Source organism: Pundamilia nyererei, unplaced genomic scaffold (assembly GCF_000239375.1).
Source record: "Pundamilia nyererei isolate P.nyererei 1_Seehausen unplaced genomic scaffold, PunNye1.0 scaffold00392, whole genome shotgun sequence".
NCBI classification, from domain to species: domain Eukaryota; kingdom Metazoa; phylum Chordata; class Actinopteri; order Cichliformes; family Cichlidae; genus Pundamilia; species Pundamilia nyererei.
In genome coordinates this window covers 242027-264052 of record NW_005187793.1, presented here as the reverse complement: position 1 = coordinate 264052, position 22026 = coordinate 242027, and the positions used below count along the sequence as shown (strand labels likewise).

At 39.8% G+C, this 22026-nt stretch overlaps 1 long non-coding RNA gene across 1 annotated transcript; it reads right to left on the bottom strand.

The window, feature by feature from the left end:
- Positions 1-9774: 9774 nt before the first annotated feature.
- On the bottom strand, positions 9775-21547 carry LOC102215337 (uncharacterized). The gene is made up of 3 exons (XR_312313.1): positions 21336-21547; positions 15491-15690; positions 9775-12735 (listed from the first exon to the last, which is right to left on the bottom strand). It is a non-coding gene; the product is annotated as an uncharacterized LOC102215337 (long non-coding RNA).
- Positions 21548-22026: the final 479 nt, after the last annotated feature.

Sequence of the window (22026 nt, the reverse complement as noted above, 5' to 3'; positions counted from 1 at the left end):
AAGTAGAAGGCCCTTGTGTGCGAGTCTGTGTGTGTTCCATCGTTTTCACTGTTTAGAGTTTCGGTTATTGTTAAGTTGACCTCAAAGGACATTTTGAAATTCACCACGAGACCAGTTTTGAGTTATTTTGGAATATTTTTGTTTTCATGTGAATTCGACATGCTTTACATTTAAAAATGGTTTCTTTAGATTTTTATATGTAGCTATCTTTTTTAATTATGAAAATGAAAGCGATGAAAACATGTAACAGGCATGAATAAATTTAGCTGAGCATGAAATCTGACGTGAAATATCAGGATGTGTCCTTTGGTGTCATTTATTTAGTTTAGGCTCCCATTTGCTTAATTACATGAAGCGACAGGTATAAATATATGCACTGTGATGCACATATACCCCCTTTTAATTAAACAAACAAACAAAAAAACATGTAGGCACATGCAATCACAGATGACCTCGGGAAGCTTACTGCAGGTTTTCCTACCTCTACCACGAAACCTTCTGAACTATTAGAAACCTGTTCACAATAGTGTAATCCTTCTTTTCTTTTTATATACTCAAGGTCAATATCTCACGCCTACCTTATCTCTACTTCTTCCCGTTCACTCACTTCCACACTTGTTGCTGCCTCAGCCTCTCCCTGTTTCTCCAGGATTTCTCTCCCTCCTCCAGCTTTCTGCCTGTTTAGTATGAACAGCAGCCTCCATTGCTGAATGGCAGGGTGTTATGACAGCATGCTACTGTTAACTGTGTTTGGGTTGGGAGGACAGGGGAACACACACATTCAGACACTCCGCAGTGCACGCACATACACCAGGACATTGACATCTTCATCTTTAGAATTGCCATTGTACATGAGCGTGCTCACGCATGCACAGACACACGCAGGCCCGTGATCACTTATGTGTATCTGGCACCAACTTCTCCAGATGGAGCTCATCCCCTCCCTGCCTGAAGCCATATTTTGACTGTTTACTCAAGATTGCTCTATATCTGCCCATTGTTAAGCCTGCTTGGCTCTGTGAATGCATTCAGGAACATTTGAAGTGGGAGTTTAACTTATGTACATGTGGAGAAGCACAACGCTGTTTAAGTGTGTGCCCTCTTTGGGTGAAGGCGAAGGGGGTCTTCAGTGAGCACTGGCCAAATGTGAACATATATTTGAGTTCATAGACTTGCACACTGCTTGACCTGTGCAGGTGGGTGTCATTCTCCAAAGTGCATCCTGCCTCCGCAAGACATTTGTTTGTACACATGATGAGTTACTGGTAGCTACAGCAGGATGTTTGTGACCTGCTGTTTGAGAGCGCCTTATGAGTGAGTGGGTGGGTTGCTGGTGTTTGTATGCATTTGCACCCAGACGTTAACCATGGGGGTTTGCAATGCCCTTAAAAGTCGTGTTATCCCTCCGAATTAAAGGCTTGCCTTCAGAAGCTCGAAATCTGTCATTGTGTCAAATTACATGCCCTGTATAGCAGCATAATATACGGTATACTATAGCAGATGCAGAGAGAGGAACATAAACACCTTCAAATCTTAGAAAATAGTGGAAAAATGAAATGGTCGTCAGAGCAGAGCCTCATTGCGCTATTGTCTTCCTCTTCTCCACATTCACTTTTTCCACATTTAGAAATGGCTGCTTTGATGCATGCTGAAGGAATGCAGGGTGAGTAATCACAGGAGGGAGCGGGAGGAGGAAGGAGAGAGGTGGATTACGCTGATGAACTGAAGAGGTGATGGAGACAATTAAAGAGGCCACGGGGCGAGAAAAGATGGACATTTAAGAAGAAAGAAAGGGAAGATAGAAATGTAAAGCAGGCGAGAAAAGGAGAAAGAAAGTACAAGGGGCCTCCCTGGTTGTCGTTGCGCTGTGTGCGATCATTTGGGTTGATTTGGATTAATGCTTTAATTGAGAAACACACACAGAGACCGTTAACATCTGTATCCCATAGCAGTATAGTGGCCGCCAAGACAAACCAGCACTGCGTCACACTGACAGATTCCCCCCAGTAACAAGAGCACTCAAGCAAAAGCTCTGTGTGAGAGAGACAGGGCTTTAATGGCAAAATTGTCCCGGTTTAAGACTTTAAGCTTTAGGTCATTAAAGTGGCACTGCCAGTCTTGAGCTAACATGACACACACAAAGAGCATCGCTGCAGAAAAGCAGAGACTCGCAGAATTATAGAAGTAACATCTGGTTTCACAATATTTCCACACTTGCCCCATGCGCACAAAAGACAAACAACTTCCCAGCATACTTCAGTGTTTTTTTGTTTTCTGTCCTGACATTTTCTCACTAAACCAGAAGGTCAAACTAATACAGTCAGGGTTCACACACCTTGTGAAAATCCAGCCGCATTTCCTAATGATAGTGTAAAAAGGAAAATACGATGATTTCACTCTCGGCTAAGTGTCCTTTCCCTGGTCCCTGCAGCCTTGTGAGCTACACAGAAGAGGCAGTAAAAGCAGCGTGAGGCCTTTTCGACAGTTCATCACTCTGACCTGCAACCTCACAGTTGGTCCGTTCAGTTTTACACGTATACTGCAAAGTAGCATGCACAGAGTTTATATGCGTTGTCAGGTTGCTAATACTTTGACCATAAAATTCATGAGCGCACACTTTCTTACAGACAATTGTGAGAAAGTATTTTCATCACGACACACTGTCATTCTTACACACACACACCACACTATTCTGCTGCAGAACAATGCAAGGCTACACACCCTGTCTGTGTGACTCTGTGACCTATGGGACCCCTGCCTCTCTTAACCAGACTGAGTCCCTACTACACCAATCCAGCATTGACCCCCATTCATTTGGACCGACCCCTCTTATCAGGTCTGCCAGTTTTAGCTGTTACACACACACACACACACACACACACACAGATGCAGGCAGCCCAACCGCTCTCTCCTTCCCTCCCAACCTCCCCCTCCGCTCAACTCTCCCTCAACCATACGCACGTCAAATCGTACTAGTTTCCTCCTCGTGTATTCACACACATCTGAAACCACACATTGAGGAAAACCATGCTGACTCAATCCTTATGGGCAGTACAAAGCGAAGAGTCGAGTGTCAAGGCCTCGGTCTCAGAGCGCAGGGCCAAGAAATCAGACTTTGCGGAGGGTAATTAATACAGCAGAAAGCCCAGGCTTAGTGAAAGGCCAGAGCATTCAGACAGCATTCCCTCCAAGCTCACAGCAAAGGCACTCGCACACATGACTGCCAAGACAGCTTTCGTGACTGCTTCCCCTCGTCCCTGTACGGTTTCACATTCAGCCCACTGCGTTTGATCATGCAAGCCTGCAACATACTCACATCACCATATCTAATTAACAGTGAACGGCAAGGGGAGACATTTACACGCACACAAACACCACAAAGATAAGTGCAGCCTAGAAAAACCCATAGTGTAACATGAGCCTTTACTCAAGTATGGATTAGCATCGCTGCCTGTCAGATACACATAGTTGCTCTTTGGCTGGCTACCACACACAGTGACCACTGGCTCAGTAGCAACTTGCGCACACTCTCTGCAGCAGAAAATAAGTGCCTAACCCTAAGAGAACGTGACATATAATAAGAAATGAAAAGGAAAGCAAACACATAGCATAAAAGCTTCTTTATTCACTTTGTGGAGTACTAGCAGAGCAATGAAAGAAAGTGTTTATATCACAGATAAGATCTACTGGATTTAAAAATGTCAAAACAGCAATCTAACTATGCTAAAAGGTGAGAAAGAGAAAAGAGTCCTCTCGTGCTCTGTTCACCACCTGTCTCTGCTGACACCTAAACAGTGCTCTGTCTCTGGGCTTTGGAGGATTTTGGCCAGCATTACTTGACAAGTGCACAAATATGACATGCCATCATGAGCCAATTCTGGTCTAATGAGAATTCACAGAACTCCAGAAAATTGGCAGATTCAGCATCATTAACTCTACTATGTGGAATATCACCATCTCTGCCACTAGTCTTAAAGACACAGTAAAAACAAAAAAAGTAGAGCCAGAATTAATTCCAGCTATGTACAATACAGCTGTATTGCTCATACCTAATGGTATGCTCTCATGCAGCAGCTGGTACTGTCTGATTAGCTCCATCGTTAACTTAATGAAGCTATTCCTGCCTCGCTGTGATGGATTCACATGGAGGGAATGAAGAACATATACTGTTAAAAAAAACAAGAGGCTATCTCCTTTTCTTTCACCCTCCGTGAGCGTGTCCAGCCGTGGTGACCCCTCATCATTCACCAGCAGAAAAACACAAAGATTATGCCAGCCCCAACGAGGATAAACAAGGGGTGGGCTAAATTACGGGTGCTAAAATGTGGCGGAGAAAGGTGGTTTAGCTGTGCCTATTTAGTGTCTAAAAATAAAGCCATGCCAGGCCAAAAAACTGCGTGCCCACAGAGGTATCCGTGCCAGTACCTTTTATACAAAGCATCTTCTCTTAACTTGTGAAGTGTAATGAGCATCCTGAAATGTTCAATTACAGATTTTCTACTAACGAGGTAAACAAAGCATCAAACAACTCAAAACAAAGGTCTTGATGAGGCGTTTGTATTCAGGTAATACTGGATTTCTCTGAAGTTACGGGGGTGGAAGGTGTTGACAGTGTTAGTGTTTTCCCCTGAGAGAGAAGAACTGGTGTTTTCCCATATTTACGTCAGTATTTACGCATGTGTGTACAGGTCTTTTGAGAGGTTTACATATTGCGGGTAATAGGATAACTCTGGCCTCTAGCAGCAGAGAAAACAGGTGCTTATCTTGTCACAGTTGTTGTGCTAAGCCAACCTTTGACCCCTGGTTAAGAGCCAATTCAGAAATTAAAAACAAGAAATTTGCAGGTCTCCGCCCTCTCCCAGCTCCTGGCTCTGCTCTCTTACATATGCACGTGCACTCACAAAAATTCATGCATGTGGTAAAGGTCAGCCAGCTGATGAATCATTTTACAGCTATTTCCGAGGATCCTTTCACTGGTGTTCTGCAACCCAGCTTGTTGAAGAGTGCAATAAATGAGAAGAGAGAGACATCAACTGCGAAGCAAAAAAAAATTAAAAATTAAAAAAGAGTGGATAAGGACAGACGAATCGTGCAGAGGGGGAAGATTGAGAAGTGAGGGGGGAGCGGAAAGGGAGAAGTTTGCCGCTGTGTGGGGTCTTTCTCGCGTGCATTCACCAACGGAGTCTGGGTTATTGATTTTCAGGCATGAAGCAGGAATATTGTCCAGGGTTTTACTTTGCTCTGCCGTGTCTGCCAAGCTCTTTCTAGTAACGCTCCTTCACTTTCACATTTCTCTCTAACAGAATAGACGGACAATGTTGCTTCAAAAATACAACTGCAGCATAACTGCTGAGCAGCTTTCCTTTAAACAACTCTGAATCTGTTCATTCTACTTCCACAATTTGAAACAAAATATATTTATATATGGTCAAAAGCAAAGGTTTTCATTTAGTCAAAGCATTGTTCATAAGGTCTTAACACAAGTGCAACAAATCTGCATTTAACGTATGTCAAAAAATAAATATTTAATACTGCAGCAGTTTGCAACATCTCTTTGAAGTATGATGTGTGTAAGGCCCTTTAGTTTTACGATTTCCATGGTACATTTCATTACATTCATACATTTCAACATTTCATAAATACATCTTTGGTTTAATGATAATTATGCGGCGGTTGTTTTTTTACCACAAAACTTTGTGTCTCCGGGTGAAATTTCAATTTAACGAATGTTACAGCTCCAGTTTGTCTCTGCAAAATTATGAAACGTATGAATCACTTATTCTTGACATCTCATTCCTCTCTTGCCCTTGGGTTATTTTTGTAACGAGCATATCTGATAAAAATGCAAGGCACAGCATTACAAATATCGAATTTTCACAATATATTTATAGCTGTTTGTCTAGCTCTGACATAATCAGAATATCCTTGTCATCATATTACTAAATATTTGACTGGTCATCAGGCAGAGAGTATGCAAGTGACTGTTGTAAGAACGCAACTCCATTAACTTTAGTCATGTCCATCACCGTGCCTCTCACACCAAATATAAAACATACACACAGAAACATAAGCATGCACACACAGACATGCTGAAATGAACTCTCCCTCACATATATAAACTTGGATGCATAAACAAAGCAGCCGAAAGGCTGAAGGAAATCCTCGGACGCACCAAAACAGACGCACACGCAGCTCTTGGGGAGCACACAGTTATATGTGCCGAGAATACTTGCTAAAAATCAAATGAAAAACCCAGCACAGAATACAACGTTATTTGAATGCGACTCAGAGACTGGGTAAAGAAAACACGCAAATGTTGACGTGTCGCCATTAGAAGAAACTTTAGCAAGAAATTACATTTTTGAAGCCACAATATTAGCAGGTTAATGTGAAAGACATCAATCATGTTTCGTGGATAAGACAGTGGTTCAATTCATAAAAACCCTCTTCGAGGGACTAGAAAGCTAAATAAATTTAAACAGTCCGCTGTTTTGCCGATTAAAGAAAGTGATGAAAAGTACGTGCGGTGTGCCATGTGGCAGACAAAGAGTCCAGGAATAACAGCATGAGATGGAAAAAAAATCATACTGTGTTAATTTATTGACATTTATTGGTCTCCAATACAAAGTGCAATAAGTCCCCTTGTAAAAAGCCAAATTTGAGAGGAGCAGGATCCTCCAACACAGCACTACATTTTGATATTTTTCATTGCATCGATCATGATAATAATTAGATGCGGAATCCAAAAAAGCCAAAGAAATCAAAGCTTCAAAGCGAATTCTCATTTTACAGCAGACATTAATGTGGAGTTCAAACTAAAAATCAAAAGCCATTGAGATTATAATATAACTGCATCGTTTTAAATCACTTTCCATGATAAATTACCTGTTTGACAATAGGTCCATAACCTGAAACGCATCAACCTTTACACTTTATTGTTGGAAAATACCTCCCACAGAAAGAAGCTGTCAAGTGCTTGACGTTAGTTAAACTCAGCCTGTGCGTCTCCCGCATTATCTTCAGGCAGAGGAAGGTAGAGAGCAGCCTGTCCTGCTGTAGCCTCAGGGATCAGGGCAGATCTGGGATTGAGGTTGATAATGAGCAGGGGGATAAAGTAGAGTTATGGAGGTCTTATCACCCTGAGCCCCTGGGTCACACAGTACTGCTGGTGGTCACAGACAGTTTAATCATTTTTTTAAAAAAGCTCGCAGTTTTTCATAATAAAATGTTGTTTCTTGTAAATAAATGAGTCTACTTTTTGGCTTCTTGCAAAAGTTAATAATATGTTTACATGAGGAATGAAGGTAACAATTTTAGCATTGTGACACAGCTTTTACATCACTTTTCCAAAGATAACAGTCTCATTACTGTTTTCTTTTTCTTTTCTTTTTTTTGTGCCTGAAGTGTAGGATGGCTTGACTTTGGGTGATAGCAGTGTTAGACCTTGTCACTGTGAGTGTGTGGGGGTCAGAGGGAGACAGAGGTGAGTGGGGTGGGGGGTTGCTAGTCCCCAGGCTGTGATTTGTTAAAGTGCATCAGACGGGAGTTGACCAGAATCTGAATAAATCACTTCAGTGGCACCAGTGACAAAAACTTGATAATGCCCCTCTGTTATCTGCAGGCTATTTGCTGCTAATTATTGAGCCAATAAGAGGGACATTTGTGTAACTGCTTCTACCTTTTTAACGAGTCCATTTCAGTTTTAAAGATTCCCCATGGACACATATGAAGTTCTATAAAAATCCCCCAAGTTGGCTTGGCTTGAATTAAAATGGCTTTTTTTCCTCACAAGAATTTGCAATTACCTAGACAGATGTTTTTAAATGTTGCCTCTTCTAGTTCTTTGTCATCATAGCATAAATAAGTAGATGTTGAAGAGGTCTGACGTCTCTGAAAAGTCCATTCTCAACATATGCATACTGGAGGCTGCAGATTTTTACATGATATAATATATGCTATTTGCATATGGAACGGTGACTGGTTTCAAAATGGTTCACAAAACAGTCCTATTTATACAGCCATTGCATTGAGCACACACTTTCCCCTTCAGCAGACCAAGTACAATAAGTACAAATACAGTTCAACAGTAAGCACAATAAGCAGTAGGAGTTGAATTTAAGCCATGCTCAAATAGAGATGCAAAAAAACCCCAACAAGAGTGAAATGTCCTGTATTGTGCAACACAATGAATGGGGAAAGCAGTTCGGAGTAACTTATAGGAGTATCATGTATGATCCCAGCCTGGATGAGTCAAGCAAGGATTGCCTTACCATTACCATTCTTACTTCAGGCCAACCGCAGACACAGCAGCTGATGAAAAGATTAATTAGGGGAGGTTAAAAAGCCATTTGATACTGCTGAGTTTGATTTAATGACGTGTTTTAGGATTAAAAGAGTACCAGCAAGCTGAGAGGTTAACGGCAAACAGAGCTGCCTTCTGCTAATCACTATTATTCTACTTGTTTGGTAACTTTCTCCGACCCTTTGAAAGCGAAAAACAGAATGTTTTTCAAAACAAATGTCAACAGAGATATTTAGGACGAGCAGCAGCAGTCCATCAGCATTTCCATGGCAACAGCGGTGAAAACAGGAGCAGGCCTCCACTTCTTCCCGCATGTCAGCATGTATCCCATTATGGTTGTACTGTGTGGACAGAAGAGTTCTGCCTGCTTGCCACAACTTTATTTATTTTACTGTCTTTCATCTGCAAACCACCACCAATCTGCATCAGAGAGAAATCCACTCTGTGTATCCCATAGGTGTCATTTAGGATTGATTCCCTGGAATTAGCAGGCAAAAGTAGAACCATGTGGCTGTCTGTCTCTCAGTCTGTCCTTACCAACACCTGAGATAAAGCGTTTTGGACATGGAGAAATGGCACATGGCCTCCTGGAAAATTAACATCTTGAGTGTCTGTCACTCTCTGCTTAATATTAAGGACAGAAGTGATTGTAAGTACAATCCACTACAGTGTGATTTTTAGATAAACACTGCTGAGTATTTGTTGCTTTAAACTAGATAATGCTATATAACTAGTTCTGCACTTCATTACTGACACATATTCACCAATGAAAAAGACATGTTCAAGATTCCTGCTGAACGGCTTTAATTTCAGCGGTACAACTACAATCCATCTGATCATTTCTACTTTTTTCAGTATTCAAAATATATATTTTAAGAATGTCTGAGCTCTTCTGATTCACACGACCTCTGCAGAAACACTGATAAGCCAGTGTGAATCTGCTTTTAGCCAAACTTAGGTCCAAGGTCACAGACAACACAAGCGCTCGAGCCTGTTGTATATCACGGATAAGCAGTGCTATTATTTATTGATCAAGTGTCATTCAGTTGCAAGGTCTACGTAGCTGGAAAACTGGACAGTACAAACACTGACCTACAATTCTTTGGGAAAAAAAGCTAACATAAATAAAAATGAGGACCACCAGCAGCTTCAATATTTCTGAATTTGTATCTGGCAATGTTTATCATATGTGCGCTACACCCTACCACAGAAAACCAGAGAAGTCATCATAAGGTCTTTAAGTGGTTGTTCACTTGAATTTGGCTCTAATGCTAAATTTAACTCTGATTAAGTGGTTTCATACGCAAAAGATTACCGTATGTAGAAAAAAAAGAAGCTATTGACTGAAGTTTTGCCTTGCAGTTCACCATTAGTAGGTCTTATTTAGTCGTCTGTTCATGTGTGGATTTTGTAAGTAGAGAAAGGAGGGTAAATATCAAAAATGTACAACCAGCATTTCAAGTTTGTGCAGAAATTGGACATTTATTGGTGAAAACATGGAAACTTTGTCAATTTTTGCAAAATAGCCGTTCAGTTTTTTTTCATAAAACATATAAAAACAGAAGCATAGTAACAAATACGGGATCAATTATTACACAAACACCAGCAGCCATATGTTTAATATTTTTATATATAATTATTAGTGTCACTATTATTACAGTTTTGCGACACACACACACACACAATCTGCATCAAAGAGACAAAAAAGAACAAAGCTTTTTACTGTTATTGCAGATAAGTACAACGAAATCTTTACGTATATATATTTGTCAGTCTTTCCACTTTAGGTATTTAGCTTACTGCACAAAAAAACATTCAGAATATACAGAAAACATAAATTAACTTTATTGGAACTCCAGCTTGCGTTTCTTCCCTGTGGACAACTTAACGCTGCAAGTACTAAAGTCTTAAGGAGGTGGTAAAGAAAAAAATAAGATTATATATTTCATTTTTAACATTATTCAGTTTACATATACAATAGCTAAAACGAATTGCTTTTTAAAATCAAGGTATGGCCTCACTGATGTTTTAACTTATATGAAATTATGTTCTGCTTTGATTACTGCACACAGTCATTCAAGCAATTCATATCAAGTAAAAAGCAAGCGTATAGGACAAAGTTGACTGATGCAACATGGAACATCTGCCACTTGATTGATTTCTAAATCAAATTGCCCATAGAAACGACTCAAACTATGGCTTTTAAAGGAGCTTTTTCACCCTAATACATGGCCCATTAGCAAATGGCCATTCATCAAATTAACCCTACCTCGAGAGAGCTGCCAGCGTCTCAGAAAGTACAGTGTCACAGTGCTCTCTGTCTCCAGTCAGGACACACTCAGCAGCGCGTCCACTTTGCCATGACTGTGTTTACCTCAGGAATACACAAATGCAGCTCACTGCAGGCTCTATTAAGAAAACGAGACCAAACCTCTCCTGATCCACAGAACACAGACTGCTTCACCCTCTTGTGTTATTTACAGAATTTAGTCTCATTCCCTCGTAGTCATTTTGTGGATTTTTTTTTTTACTAATGCAGAATATTCTACGTTCTACATGCAGCATATGAAGCATGAATTATTTCTCTCCACATGTGATTATTCACAGTTTTTCTTATGAACATGAAGCAGTAAAGCTTGGCTCTAAATGTTCCTGAGAGCATACAAATGCAATAATCAGCACACTTAAAACACATAATAACACACACAACTATATTCTAAAAATTCACGAAAATAAACAGGTTTACCAAACCTTTAATTAGCATGAAGTTGTGTACTTTAGCTAGAATTAAGGAGCTTCAGGCCCAGCTGTGGTGAGCCTGATTACTTAATAATATGGTGATAAATGCAACTATCAATCAAAACCCCTGACAGGACTTACAATTCAGGAGAGATCGGCCAAAATAAGAGCTGCTGACTCTCTCATTGTGGCGGTGTGTACGGGGGTGTGTAAAAGGATACGCGGTGCAGTCAGCAATGAAGGTACTTGCACCAGTGCAATGACAGGAAGAAATAAAGTGTCACTTTTTATTTACAGAGCACAGCGGCAGTAACTACAGCTCTGTCTCGCAAACAACAGTTGTGCAATTTAAAAGCTAAAGTCACGCACAGTGGAGGACAACAATGACACTGTGGTTGAAACACTGGTGGAAGCCACAGTAAACACACCTTACAGTGCACTGAACATAAAGGCTTCCTGAGCACAACACAACTGGTTTTGATGGCAATGATGAAGTAAGACCAGCGAACAGTGTTATGTTTGTCTTCCACCAGAAATTTACATTTCAGATTTCAATTGTTTTATGCATATCAGTAAAAATATGTCACCCAGACACCCGGCTAACTTTGTACTTTTATGAAATATTTTCACACCCGTATATCGCTGTAGTCATTAGAATGGACTCTTTTTTGCTTTCATGTAATCTGCTTTGCTTTTAAAAATAAAAGAAATCACATTTATACATCAAGTATTTTAATAATCTTATAATTTTTTGGGATATTGTCCAACCTGGAGACAATTAGGAGGGTGAGATCATTTGAAATATTCAAGTAAAATGTTAAAATATGCTGCAAAGTAATTAAGGGTTTTCAAATGTTTGCTGCTTTGTTTTTTCTTTTGAAAATCATCGACTGCAAAAACTCAATCGCATAAACTCCTGGTTCAAAACAATGCCAGGTGAAAGTGTAATAGCAGTTTTAGTTAGTTATTTAATACTCCTAAAAAATATTTGTGAAAGATGAATAACACAGTTAAATGTGCAGTGATGAGTTTTAAAAACAGCTCTTCTTAAAAACAAAGTGAATGTGTGCGAGTGTAGGTTTTCGTTTAAACACAGTGAGGTGTGAGAATGATTAAAGTGCAATTAAATTAAACGTGGTCATCTCTAACAAAACACAAAAGTCCAACATATTAAGAACTCTGTAACATCTCAATGAGATGCATTCTGCTGAAATAATTATCTTACTTATTCTAACTGTTATGTTTCCTGAAATATGCCGTATCTCTCTCTCATACGCACACCTATCCCCAGTGGCTACTACTTGTTTTGGCCCTTTTCTTCCACAAAGGTCTACTGTGCTTTTCTGCAGGTTGAAAGTTTTCACAGCAGAGATGACACGAAGCAAATTCTGGCTCTGAGGTAAATCACTGCAGCACTCGGGACTGCAGCTATTCTCTCTCACCTCGCCACTTTTAGCAGACCGTGGCTGATTTCCTTCCTTGCGTGACTCCAGAGTGTAAACACACAGCCAGAGTGACTCATCACTATTTCTCACTTCCACGGTCTGATATAAACACATGAAAAGGGTCAGGGGTCATTTTGAGGTGGTGAGTGGGTGGGTGGTGGGCCAGTATGTCTCTCCATCAGACATCTTCCATTCTCCAAAGAATTCACAGCTTCCTGTGGCCAAAGCCGCATGCCTGCCCACTCTAGCCTAGAGGAAGGAGAAAGAGAAACACAGTTAGAAGTAGGGAGAGAGATGGACGGACAGTTTGGGTGATAGATTGCCTTCTCTGCCACGCTCCTCTTCAGCAAAATGGAAAGAATGCAGTGGGGATGAGGCTGTATCTCGTTCCCCCATGACAGGACCAGAAAAAAGAGTGATGGCTAGAGAAAGGATGGAGGGGCTAAATCTGGGTTTGAGTGTATTGCAGAAATGAACTACATTGTGTTTTATGTGCTGGTAAATTGACTTATAAGTCTTGAAAACATTGTTTTTCTGCACCTGCCAGCTAGTCTTTTGAGCACATTGGCACTTTGTTAAAATGAGATGCCTAAGAAAGTCCTGATCAGGTCTTGAAGCCTGCAGGGTATTTAAGGTGGAAGGGAGGGATAGCCACTTCCTTTCAGGCCCCAATCTGAAGAAGGGCCAAATACAGTCTAACATAAATCACTTTAAACTCCGCAGCTTTCGCAGTACCATTGTTATAGAGCAGACCAGCGGAAAGAGGCCGGTAGCAGGTGGAAATAAAAAGCCCTTTGACAACCATAAGGTAAGATTCTTCCCAAGATCACCACAACATTTACACAAGCCAAAGAGAGCAATGTCTGGTTGCCAGCACCAGGCTGGACACATATACACACCAATATTTAGTCAGCGAGACTCTCGTATACACTGATACATGAATACATGTATCAGTGGCATAGGCAGCTGCAAGAAGCATGCAAAAACAACAATGATGCAGCCACTGACTGCACAGAAAAGCAGACACAGAGCCAGACGGATGGACGGATTCACACTCTTATTTTTCTCAAGTCCAAACGAACATGTAAGTGGTGCGTTGAGCTTAAACAAACACCGTTAAAATAACATCTGTTGGCTTCGTTATAGTGGCTTTAAAATGTGGTTTGTTGCAGTTGAGTTTGGAGATGAAAGCATTATCAAATTCAGGAAGGGAAATGAACAAACAAACTGCTATTTTTTTCCTTTTCTTTCTTTTTTTTTTTTCTTGTGCAACAATATTTGTTCTGTTGTGTTTTTCTGTCACACAATTTGCACAGATTGCCACATAGGTCACACCCCCTTCATCTCAGAGCAATAACTTAGTCAAATCAAAACACACAGGCATCTGCCTTCACACACAGACACATACTTTATAGTGGTCTCCACTGAGGTTAAATTTCAAAAGATAAATAAATAGTTGGACTGACTGCATTCATTTTTTACAGTTAAAAAACTCAGAGGCGATCATGGCCTTTTATTGTGAACAGATGTACCAAAATTTACTGAATCTGATGCCATTGCCCCTTGGAGACTTGGGCAGTGATTTGCAGTGTGCTGAGGACTGTTTGTTAATAACCTGGTCATTTTGAAATCATAGACACTTTCTTTTCAAGCACGCTTCCTCTCATTAAATGCAAAACTTCTGGTGGTGAGCCAATGAGGCTGTTAAAACCTCCCTGCTGTGTACACAGTTTTAAAAAATTACAAACTTCTCCATAGCACAGTGATCTACACATTTGCCCAACAAGAAAAAGATCCCTGCTTGACCTGGGAAGAGACACAAATCCCTTAGGAATTGCATCAGGAAAGCCTCCGCTGTATAAAACCTGCCAAATCAAACACGTGGAGCTACCCACTGTGGTGACCCCATCTGAATAAGGGAGGAGCTTCTTTATTTGATTTGGCTGTATGAAACATTACTGTTGTTTTGCATATTTTGTGAGCAGCTAAACTCAAAACATGAATGAAGGCGAACCTAAACAAATACAAAAATTCAACACAAAAAATGAATCTCTAAATAATTTCTAACAATTTAAAAAGGCTATTTAACAAATTAATTCACATTTTTCACAATAAATAAATAAATAATTCAGACAGATGCCACCAATTTACCCCCTTCTCTTATTGAGCTCTTGACTAGTCCTTCAGGGGTTACACTACATTGCACTTACAATATTTAAGCTTCTTTCTTCATTCCAGCCTCTCCCTGTCCTCTCATTTATTTCCCTGGCACTGCCTACCGCACCAACCACACCTCTCCTAACGGGTGTACTCATCTCTACTCCTCTCTTCACTTGGGATCACAGCCTAAACCTGGCAGGGTCTCTGTCACATGATGCCCATCCGCGTGATGCTTCGCTGGGACCCCCCTCCACTCAGGAAATGCTCCCGGCCTTTTTCCCACCCTAGTGTTCCGCTGTGGAGAGCTGGGCATTACAACTGAATCCAGTTACCATCCCAAAGCATTCCTGACTGATTCCAACCACTGCCTGGCAATGGGTTCCCACAGACGACAAGGATATGCCCTCATTTCAAGAGCACTGGGTATCAAGTTGTGAACTACCAAAAGCTGTTTATGGCAGAACAGAGGAGTTTGAGCTCCACAATAGGCAATTACAGTGCCCACTCATCCCCCTCCCCTTCATTCAATTTGTGGTTTGTCTGTAGGTGGATTCGGTTATGTGCAGATTAAAAATAGTCAACCCATTCCAGACAAAAACTGTGAGGGACATGGAACACACATTGCACAAACGATATCTCCCATTGTGGTGTACTGTTTGGGAATTCTTAATTGCTTTTTCCGAAGCAGCTTGCCACAGGAAAATCCCCCTTCAGAGTAAAGAAAAAAAGAGTCGGTGGGCTGTGCGTAAACACCATACATATTATGTAAACACATACGTATAAACCCATGTCGCCCCATGTGCACCCATCAAACTGAAATCAAGGCAATATCAAAGAAGCTAACCTGCAGCAGAGCCAATTGTGGCCTGTGTGCGCCCTCCCTCTCTCTTTTGTGTTCTCCGCTGTGGTTTCTGCTTCAGCTCTCATTATTGATGTCTTTGCCTGCATTAGACAGACCATGATGGACCGACCCTGGGAGGTGTGCAGGACTCCAGGGTGGGGCACCAAACAGGCTCGAACTCACTGTGTGGGATTGAGTCTTTTCTTTTTAAAAAAAAATAGAGGGAGAGAGAGAAATAGTAAGGCCGTGATGCAGGAAAGCGTCTAAAAAAATGTCATTTTTATGTTGAGCACAAAACGATGTGCAGCGACTTTTAAAAAATCCACCAGATAATGTCACACAAGAAACAAAAGATCATACTGCCTCAAGTATAATGCGTTTAATCAAGGCTTTGAATCAAATAGATACTTTTATCATGAATAAAAGCTAATTAACACACAAAGCAGCTTTGGATGAATCACACTGAGCCCTAAATTAACTTAAATGCAAAAAAACAGAACTATTGAGGAACACTCATGCATGATGACGACAAGTATGTCCTAGTTTAAATATTCTACGCATTTAAATAAAGCTTTACTAAAAGGAAAGTAAACAAATATGAAGACCACACACCATCACTCCCACTGAAGGAAACCGGAAACTTTGAGAAATATCACATGCTGTCATTCAATATTTTGCTAGTGTAACTGCTGCTTTAATCATCTCTTATTCACCAAAATAGCCAATCTTACTATTACTCTGACAAGCTTTGCAATGTATTGTTTTTGTAATTAAACTTTTGATTATAATGTTTTCAAGAAACCAAAATAAAATATTATTTAAAAAAATAATGCATGAAAATCATTGAAAATTGACTATATTAAGGAACATTGTGAAATATTTTTATAAGAGAAATTGCGTTAATACAGAACTAAATATGAAAACAGCCACTGAGCCATTAAAAAAACGTACCATGAATGCTTTAACTTTGTAAATAAAATGTATATTGTGTGTCTATTGTATGCAATATACATTTTTAAATAATATTTTTCTCTTTCCTTTGAATTCTGCCCTTTTGACTTCCTTTTTAAACACACACACATCCAAAAAGTTACAAACTTACCGAAACACCAGTTTGCTGCTATATACAGGTATATAAAATTTTGAAGCATTTTCCCTACAAGTGCTAACCACATTTGGAAAGTCAGGAATTTGTGAAAGCTCCGGACCTGCCAAATTCTCCCCACTGCTGTCCTTCATGTCAAATTATGTGGTACTGCTTATAATCACAAAATAAACCAGAAAGAATTTTACATATGCTTTCATGCTTGTTTTTTCATTGTCTGAAAGGAATGCTTCGACATGAGGATGTCGAAAGAAGACAATTAAAAAAAAAAAAAAAAACAGGGTCCATTTTGCTTTTACATGTGACAAACAAGTGAATCTAGAAGAAAAAGAAAGAAAACAGGAGTGGGAGTGGGCTGTCTATAATTTGACAATATGGCACACCAGGGACAGTTGCGGGAAGGCGTGTGAAGTGTCGCTGAGCAGCCTGGGGTTCTCACAATAGCGTTTTTTTAAACCAATGACTCATACTTTGGTATGATAACCTCTTTATCTGTTAACTGATAATGACAAAAAAAAGAAAAAAATGCTCCTTTATCCAACATATAAATCTAAAATGAATTACCAGATGACCAAAAGCTTAAAGGACTCTAGTACTAATTTTACAGTTACAGTATAAGATATTCTAACGATGCCTGGGGTTAATTTAACTAAAACAAATTCATTCAGTTCATGGTTTCAATCTGAATTCATGCTGTACGGTATTATTATCTCTGTGGAGGACTCCCAGCTGTCAGTTTAAGTTTAAGGACAAGGTCACTGACCTGACCAACCTACTCAATGTTTATTGTCTGCTGTTTCTCCGAGTTGATCTTTTTGTCTCTGCTCTCCCCCTTTAATGCTCCCCTCTCTGCGCTTCTAGTCCTGCAGGAAGTTTTTTTTCTGCAGGGGACCTTCCATGACAATAGAAGGTTATTATTTTGCTAGAATGCCCTTAGATAAATCGTGTTGTGATGTGGCGCTACAGAAATAAAGCTGAATCGAAGGAATTGATAACAACACAGCTATTAGTGCGGGTGTGAGGCGGATGCAGGCAGGTGGCTGTATGTCTCTATGTGAGACGTGACACCAGAATGTAACCGATGGGAAACTTAAAACAACTAAGCAAGGCTGTGTTTCCACACTCTTCTACGAATTCCAATTAAAATGATCGCACTGTAACATTTAATCTTCTGATTAAATAAATCCTCCCCTCCCTTTTTGGAGGGAAAGGTAACACAAATTAACTGAGATAAGATTTACTTACACATTTTTATATCCATCAGACTCCGATATCTTCAGCATGACGCACAGGCTGGAAACATTGATTTATCCTTTGATTTATCAGTAGTGCTCATATAAGTAACTTCGGCTCAGTGTCATACTCTAGGGACCTACGGAAGCGCGATTGTGTGCATCCTTTTAATTTGAGCAAAATCAAACATTTCTATAAAAGTTGTGGACATCTCTGTCAGAATTGATGAGGTTAGAAAAAATATTGAAAACATGTCTTGATGAGCAGATTAGAGGTAACTACTTTTCTTTGTAGTACCGATATCTTATCTGGGAAATTAAATGATCATAAAGCCATTTCTGCAGCAGCTGATTACTGGAGACGGCAGTGCCCATCAAATACACTTCAAATCCACATAGTGGCCCAACGCGCGCAATCAGCGGTCTGGTAGCAATCCCGTCCCTTCTCGATCACATAAACACCACTTAAACGAAAATATACACGACCACCTACAGCGCAGGGAAAGTGATGAGGGGGTGCCCACTCCGACATTAGAACACACTGTTTTTAATTAAAGTGACAATGCTGAGTGAACTACAGGCGACACTGCAGAAGCAAAGAGCCAGAAACCCATCTTACACAGTTAAGAATACAAATTGTTTAAAAATGTTTAAAAAACATCATAACCACATATATATATGAATAACATTTCAATCGGATTACTTTTTTATTTGGGTTATTAATGTTAGTCAATAAAGCATTAAATATTTATCAGAATTCTTATAAATGCGAGATAAACACTTTTATTTTCTACATTTTTCTCGAGCATTTGTGTGCAAAACTGAGAGCTCGGCACTATTTGTGCATTTAAAGAGTTGCTGACATTTCAGTTCTGTAGAACACGTAAAAATAAAATGGGTGTGAGAATAAAAAGTAAAGAGAAAAACCTATGTCGTTAAAAAATACGATAATTCAAACTCTGAACCAGATTCTCTTATTAACAGCCATTCATGTCTTTGTTAATTGATTTCAGCTCCCTGAGAGATTGAGGTTAGATCTTATTTTTTATGTGTTGATTCGAGCTCATAATAATTTAAAATGTGTTTTTCTTTCTCAGATTTGCAGTCAGTTTAGGTCAAACAAACGACATTAATGGAAACATTTATTCATGTGTTTTTTTGTTCGGTTTTTTTGCTATCCATGTCTTATTCCCGTTTTCAAGTACTGTTTATAAAATAAAAATGTATTAGAAATTTTTGCCTATAAACTTATTTCAAGTTCAAGTCGGTCGAATTTACAGCCAGTTGATCGATTACTTGTCATACACTCCTTGAAACAAGTCCCTGCGGCCTCTCTGTGACCCTCCTTTACCATTAAAGAGGGAAACGGTTTATTAGTTAAAGAAAGAAACATTTAACCAAGTTATTGCACCTAATATTTTGAGAGTCTCTCTCCACCTTAGGCCTAATCTCGCCGAGCTTGTATTTTGTTCAGAGTCCAAATCAAATTAAGATCATAGCTTCCGCTTCTTTTAAATCTGTGATCCGCCAGGTGTAGGCATAATGTAATACTCGTGACAAGGAAATTATTTCTAACTTTATAATGTCAAGTCTTTCTTAGATGATCACGGCACCTCATTTTATCATTTAATCACGTAATAACAGATATCAGTAAGTTTCTGTTTTTTTATTTTGTGCGTAGTGGCAAGACTGAGCTGAAGAACATGGCAATGCTGCTTAGACTGAATTGGAAAATAATTACATTTTATATACATACATAGTTTTTTTTTTTCATTATTATTATTATCTATCATAGGTGTGATCCTATGAAAAGTAGGCTCTCTTAAGTAAGAATGTGACAAACGAAAAATGTCTACGTACAGGTCAGCAGATTATTGTAACAACGCGATCAACCGAAAATCTGTTTCAGTAAATACTAGTGAAGCGACCCGGAAAGCCTTGTCAGTACTGTGCGCTCTGCGGTGTACCTCCACCTAAGTGGACAAGCATTCCTGAGGATGCAGCGCTGTCAAATATTTCAAGATGCGACGTCACGGAAAAGTGCACGACTTCGTCTGCGACACAGCAAGGGGGAGGTTCTGACCTCGGATCTCCAGCCCCAGTGATGATGAACATAATATGCCACCTTTTAGGCAGTTTTAGATCTGTGTGTGTGTGTGTGTGTGTGTGTGTGTGTGTGTGTGTGTGTGTGTGTGTGTGTGTGTGTGTTTGCATACCTGTCCATAGGAGGGGGCAAAAAGATTTTCAAAACTCGCTGTTTCCATTACATACAAAAAAGAACATTTCTTGTACTTGTACTGTATAATATTCCTGTATTCTTGTACTGCTTGTACTATGTGATATTCTGAGGGTGAATAATACCTTTAATCGATTTCTCCATTATGAAAATATATAACTTTGCACCGTGTGAATACGCAGCAGAGGCCATCAAACAGATAATTTCTTCTTAAACACAAGAGACATATCCCCTCAGCTATATAAATGCTTTTGTATATATAGATATATTTGCAAATAACCTGACTCTGAAGAGCGTGAGACAAAGAATGGTATGAAGTCATCAGCGGTAATTAAATGCAGTGGGCAGAAAGAGGACGGGAGCGCGCCTGCCCCTGGTGCGCGCTGGGTGGTCTGCTATGCTGATAAATGTGTGGCCCTCACTTCAGGCGATTGGCCGAACAGGCACTGGTTAAAACAATACTTACATTCACTTATCCGTGGTTCTAAATCTCCTCTGCAACAGTAAAATCTAACCTTGGCACAGCTATCACCTTTGGGCTGACAATGATTTTTTGTTTTTTTACAGAGAATTGTTTTCTCGATTTCCCTTTGGGCAAACTACTTGGAACAAAAGAAAACCGCCCGCTTATGTTTTGGCACTGGGGAATTTAATCAGTAGGAACATTAATAAACCGCGCGATATTTTACTTATACACTGAGTTTGATTAAAATGTGTCACCTCAAACGGAACTCCTTGAAAAGATTACAGGATTTTTGCGCACAATGGAGTCGTCAAACACTGGTTTTACGCACGAACCAAAATACATATATTCGCCTCGTATTTATGTCCACGGTGCCAAAATCAACAGTCACGAACCCCTAAAAAACAATAACGCCGACAGCGAGCAGAAACACGCGCTCATCTAACTGAATTCAAAAGGTTGCAGGCTGCAGCTATCGAGATCTCCAGGGAACAATAACCAACCTACTGTCAACAGTTTCAGGCTATACTCCTCGACTTCCAGTAGCTCTCGCTCGCAATTTTGTGAGAGAGCAATAAAGCGATCTTAAAGTTGGTTTTTCAGTGTTGGAAAAAAAGAAAACAACCATTTTCCAAGTAAACTGTCACTTAGTGCAAGAAGGCAGAGCTTGATCCAAATTTGAACTCAACTTTTCTAATTGTCCTATATTATGTAACATAATGCAAATCGAACACTCTACGTCTCCTGCTGTGGGGATTAAAGAGCTGCATCACTAGTAATCCTGTGAAATGAAAGCCTTAAATCCACCTTACTTCAATTCCACGATCATTCGATGGAGAAGTGCCTGCAGAAGTCGATCTCAAGTCCCAGTCCGAGTTTCTGTGTTCAGAGTTCGGAGGAGCTTCCACCTCACTCCTCTTGCGTCCCCGCGTAAATATTATGACTACATTACACAAACAATATTCATGTGTTAAAACGTCCAGCATCGACTCTCCGAACAGGCAAGCATATCGCATCAGATTGAGTATTAGCTGATCTAACTGGGCTTTTGCTTGATTTTTTATTTAAAGAAGGCCAGGGAAAATGTTTACATTTTGCTGTATAAACATCCTGCCCATGTTCCTGTCTATCTTTTACAGAAATCAAGAGGGTGGTTTTGAATATGAGGGGCATGTTCTCTGGTAAATGTTTTCCATATACTAAAAATGTGATATAAAGTAGCTTTCTTTAAATCGTTTTAATTACAAAGGAGACATAACAAGGCTGCAGTCGTGTGGCTCTTGGGTTATGTGGCCTGCAATGGCAGGATACTGCTTGCAGGTTTAACAACAGATATGAGTTGTATAAATAGTGTTAAAATGATCATAACCCTAAAAAGAACATCGTATTAGAGAACAAGCAAAGCCAAAATCTGTATCCGAATGCTGAATCTAATGCATTCACTTAGTATAAGCTTATGCAAATCATTAACGGGCATTTGAATTTATTTGTGCTCTGAGGGAT